The sequence below is a fragment of the Trichosurus vulpecula genome, chromosome 3, assembly GCF_011100635.1.
Source record: "Trichosurus vulpecula isolate mTriVul1 chromosome 3, mTriVul1.pri, whole genome shotgun sequence".
Classification (NCBI taxonomy): Eukaryota; Metazoa; Chordata; class Mammalia; order Diprotodontia; family Phalangeridae; genus Trichosurus; species Trichosurus vulpecula.
Window position 1 is genome coordinate 183,273,924 of NC_050575.1, and position 5,775 is coordinate 183,279,698.

At 40.7% G+C, this 5,775-nt stretch overlaps 1 pseudogene; it reads left to right on the forward strand.

The window, feature by feature from the left end:
* Window positions 1–305: 305 nt before the first annotated feature.
* LOC118842328 lies at window positions 306–5,482 on the forward strand (annotated as a pseudogene).
* The last annotated feature ends 293 nt before the right edge of the window (window positions 5,483–5,775 follow it).

A 5,775-nucleotide genomic window follows, 5' to 3' on the forward strand; every position in this document is an offset into this window, starting at 1 on the left:
TCTTCTCCTAGCTCTGCTCCTAAGTCTCCAGGCTTTTCCACCCCAGCTGCCTTCTTAACCAAGAGATGCCTTCCCCCTCCCCAATTGGTGAGTTCCTGCCTGGAAACTTCATTTGAGGAGTTCCCAGGCTCACTTCTCTCCCAGCTCTGCTCCTGGAAGATAGGAATATATTTGTAGGCAGATGGAAATGAGCCTGAAAAGAAAAAGAAATTGATTGAAGATAATTGATTGAAGAAATTGAAGATAAAGAAGAAAGAGGAGATTACTGTTACAGTTGGATCCTGAAGGAGGTAAGTCAGAATGAGATGATCAAGAGTGCAGGTAAAGGCATTAATCTTTTTTAATTCTTAATATTTTATTTTTCCCCAATTACATGTAAAAAATTTTTAACAATCCTTTTTTTTTAAAGTTTCGAGTTCCAAATTCTATCCTTCCCCCACTTCCCTACCCCTCCCTGAGATGGTCAGCAATTTGTTATTGGTTATACATATGCAATCATGTAAAACATTTCTACATTAATAATTTTGTGAAAAAAGTGATCAAAATAGAAGGAAAGAAAGAGAGAGGGAGGGAAGAAGAAAAGAAGGAAAGAGTAAAATTGTAATTGAGAGTGCTTGAATTATTTGTTTTTGGTTACCTTCTATTAGACTATGAGAGTGAGAGATAGAAAGAGAGAGAGAGAGAGAGAGAGAGAGAGAGAGAAAGAGAGAGAATAGTGTGCTTCAATATGTATTCAGATGCCATCAATTCTTTGTCTGGAGGTGGATAGCATTTTTCATCATGAGTCCTTTGGGATTGTCTTGGATCAGTGTGTTGCTGAGAATAGCCAAGTAATTCACAGTTGTTCATCATACAATATTGTTGTAACTGTGTACAATATTTTCCTGCTTCTGTTCACTCTGTATCAGTTCACGTAAGTCTTTCCAGATTTTTCTGAAATCATTCTGCTCATCATTTCTTATAGCACAATAATATTCCATTACAATCATATACCACAACTTGTTCAGTCATCTCCCAGTTGATGGGCTTCCCCTCAATTTCTAATTCTTAGCCATTGCAAAAAGAGCTGTTATAAATATTTTTATATAAAGAAGTTTCTTTCCTAAAGGCATTAGTCATAAAGAGGACTGAGGAAATTTCTTCTGTGACCAGAAGAATGGAGGAGAAAGTAAATGTTGCTGCTGCATTTTCAGAAATAGAGGAGGAGAGCTGAGTGAGTTCATACCACATAGCCTTAACATTCTTGGTGAAGTAGGAAGTCAGTCAATCAGTCACCTACTATGTTATGTCATATTAGGTTGTTTATTGTAAGTAAAGTATTGGGTTGTAATTGGAGTATGACTACAGAATAAAAGATATGGAATAGGCATTATGTGACTTGAGGTATAGATAGATAGATAGATAGATATGTGTACTGAGGTATTTATTAAATACCATATTGCCAAGCACTGTGCTAAGTGCTAGGTATACAAATACAAGAAAGGAGTCTCTTCCCTCAAGGAACTTATGTTCTAACGAGGAAGACAATACATAAAACAGAGATGGAAAGGAGAATGCAGAGTTTGACACAGACACATTCCATAGAGAAGGCTGGAAGAGGCATAGATCCTGGATTGTAACAAGACAAGGCAAAAGCTGGCCTTTCAAAGCCAGAGGACCTAGATTTGAGTCAGACTAACTGCTAGGAAATCAATGGCATGAGTAGAGGTGACTAGAGTGGGTTGGGAAGGGAGATAATAAGGGTAGCATAAGATTGCTGAACAGCAATGAGGGTTCAGCTGAGGTTCTGTGACAATACATTTTTAGTACGTGAAGTCAGATCAACTTTGCGATTTTATACAATGAAGTTTAGGGAGGAGTTTCCACTTTTGAAGCAAGAGTAGAAAAATCAGGTTTTAGCATTTACCCAGAGATGATGATTTGCATATGGAGAACTGCAAAAAGTCATGAAAGCAAAGGGTTCTAGGGTAGTAGATAGTGGATCAGAGATGGTGAAATCTAATTTGTGACCAAGCTGGTCTGTAAATAAAATTACTGGAATTTAAGACACTAAGGAAATAAGAATTTGGGTGATTAGGATTGTAAAAACAATTATCAAAATAATAGCAGGGATAACAGATACTGCTGTCATTCAGATCATGTAGATGAGAGAAACAAAAACAGATGGAATGACTCAGGTGTCTTTTTTTTTTGGAGGGGGGAGGAGAGGCAATTGGGGTTAAGTGACTTGCTCAAGGTCACACAGCTAGTATGTGTCAAATGTCTGGAGCCAGATTTGAACTCAGATCCTCCTGATTCCAGGGCCAGTGCTCTATTCACTGCTCCGCCTAGCTGCCTCCCCCTTTTTTTTGGAGGGGGGGAAGATGTCTTACTTCTCAAATATACCAAAGCAGACTTATCAAAATTTCAGGTAACCTAATGTCAATGGATAGATACATGGTAGCTATGTATTACCAGTGATAACATGTAGATAAGAATCTAAAATTATAAATACATAAAAAATTATCTAAATGTAATATGGTGTTCTTTGGTCCATCTCTAGGGACAGGTGAACTCTATAACCCCTCAGGGTTCTAGGGTAGCCTGAGGATTCTGGGAAGTGTCTCTCTTCTCCACGTAAGCCCCACTGGCTATGTGTTTTAACAACCCAGCTAGCAGCTTTGGTAGGGGCGTAAGATCCCTTCCCCACAGCCGGCACCCAGGAGGCTGCTGGGACCCAGGAAGCTGCCGGGAAAGCACAGGTTCTTTTTATCTGCTTAAACAAGGAAAGCACGGTGAAGGGATTGACCAGCTTACTTTAATCCAGCATTCACTTAGCATACAGACAACATTCATTTAGTTCGGGGGAAAACGCCAGCATTCAGTTAGCATTCAGTTAGTTCAGGGGAGCATACAGACAAGCATCAAGAGACAGACCAAATACAGATTCATTGACTTACTTCAGGGGAAAAAAACCAGCACCCTGAGGTTCAAAACATTCATTTAGTTCGGGGGAAAAACAAACCAGCACCCCGAACCTCAAAACCAAAATATAAACAAATTACAAATATCAACAGACAGACCCAATATAATTCATAGTTACCAACATCTGGGCTCGGCCCGAGAGCAAGGGCTGGCCCAGAGTCACGCTTACTTGCTACTGCTTCCCACACCAACTGGAAAAGGAAAGACAGAGCTTCAAGCTGTCCTCTCCCCTCTTATAGGGTTTTTGACATCATCAAGAGCCGCCTGAATGACCAGGGCCGATTGGTTCTTGACTTGGCCCCTCCCCCTAGCGTAGACATTAACACCTCCCCTCAGCCAGCCCCATGACTCATCACACAGGAAGTTGTCTGCTTCCTGGAATGCTCTTTGGGCTTCCTGCCCCGGAAGAGCAAGCCACAGTGTCCAGAGGCTCAATGAGGTAAGTTGAGTCATTCAAAGAAAACAAAGGTCATTCTGGTTACACTATGCCCCCCATATTTTAGGGGTTAGCAACTAGCATCCAATTTCCATTTAACTACTTGTGCCTGGATAGGTTTCACAAAACCATTTTTACTTCTGAAAGAAAGTAAGAATTAATGTACAAATACTTCTCTCAGCACTTGGAGGTGTAATCTCCCCTGCATATATCACCTTGGTCACTCCAAATGATCTCAGTGCTGGATTGGCTGTAACACCTAGCCTGGATTTCTAGATCTTTATGGCTTTCACTTCTTGCTTTTGAAACTTCTAAGGTCAGAAACTCCATTCCTTATCTAGAATGGAAAAGAATGAATGAAAATGCAAAGGAGGCCTTGTTTCTTGTGAGGTCATGTGGCTTCAGAGAAGGAAGAAGGCTTTAAGGCCCTTCACCTGACCACTGGTCTCTCCAGACACCAAAAGTCAGTCAGTTAGTCAACTAGCATTTTTTATTCACCATTTATTTATAACTTTCATTTTAAAAATTTTTGAGTTCCAAACTCTTTTCTTCTAGAAGGCAAACACTATGATATCAATTATACATTTGAAGTCATGCAAAACATTTCCATATTTGCCATTTTGCAAAAAATAGAGTGAAAAAAAGTATTCTTCAATTTGAACTCAGAGATCATCAGTTCTCTCTCCGGAGGAGAATGCCATTTTTCGTAATGGGCCCTTCAGAACTGTCTTAGATCACTATATTGATCAGAGTAGCTAAATCTTTCACAGTTGATCATCATTACGATGTTGCTGTTACTATATACAAAAGTATCCTGGTTCTGCTCACATCACTTTGTATCAATTCATATCAGTCTTCCTAGTTTTTTCTGAAACCATTCCCCTGGTCATTTCTTATTGTATGATAATATTCTATCACAACTACATACCACAACTTTAACAAGACTTTATTAAGTGTGTACATGTGCCAGGCAATATACTAAGAGCTGGAAATATGAATACAATTAGAAAGAAAGATAGTCACTGCCCTTAAAGAGCTCACGTTCTGATAGAGAAGACAGCACATGAAATGAAGCTGATAGAGGGTATTTCCAATGTGTGCATTCCAAGATTGCAAGGAGCCTTCAGGATGAAGAATGGGGCATAGTAGAGGAGGTCCAGAGTGCAGCCTGGTGAGAAATGAGGAAGGGATCACCTTGCTCCCCCAGATATGAGTGCAGCAAAGAACAGGCCAGAACTGACTCTGGATGCTTTGAAAATGCTGACAGTTCTGGATATACAGCCAACAGAAAACCATTCCTCCTAGCCATCTGACAGGTCAGCCTGAACCAGCTACAGATGTCCACACATGCACCTCTCTCACACATTATCATGATTCCCCCAGCAACAGCAACTCAGCATTCTCCATTCTGAGACACCATACTAGCAAGCTGTTGGGATCAGCATATGTACCAGAACTCCAATAAACAAGAACTGCTTGATTAGAAAAGGCGGTACAAAGGTCATATATCAGAAGTGGGTGACACCATTTTTCAACCAACAGTCAGCACTTTCGTGTGTACTGCACTCCTTTCCTACCCCAGACTCAGTGGATCTCAAGACACTTGCAGGCCTGTAGAACCTCCATGACTTCATGGCAGACAAGAGCTCCGTCAAAGGGTATGCGCCATCATAGTCTGCCATAGAGTATTTGAAGCAGACTCAGGCCTACTACCTGTGAACTTGTGCCATGCTCAAAAAGGCAATCTTGCCAGGAATAAAGAAGACTTTGGGCAAGTATGGGCCTGCTGACATAGAAGATACCACAGGAAGTGGTGGTGCCACAAATAGAAAAGATGGTGATGATTTTTATCACTTTGGGTCTCGGATGATGATAAGGAAAGTGAAAAACCAAAGAAGCTAAGAGAAGGACTCCTTGCTCAATATGAATAAAAAAAAACAAAACCCTGCAATTGTTGCCAAGTCTTCCCTCTTACTGGATATAAAACCTTGGAATGATGAGGCAGATATGGAAAAGTTGGAGGAATGTGTCAGAAGCACTTAGGCAGATGGTTTGGTCTGGGGATCAAGAAACTTCAGATAGGGGGCAGCTAGGGAGCGGAGTGTGTAGAGCACCAGCCCTGGACAACTGCCTTTGAAGACAGTGCAGTCCATAGATGCTGCTGCATTCCATAAGATCTAAAACCTGCAAAATTGCATTTAAATAAAAATATTTGTAAGCAAGAAAAACAACAGCTGGATAGCAAATAGTCCAAGAGTTACGGTAGTACTCACAGAATGATAACATGCCTAAATAAAGGCTTCCAGTGCCTTGGGTAGATTCTCCAGGGATGGTTGATGGGAAGATAAGGACAGGACTCACATAGGATAAAAAGA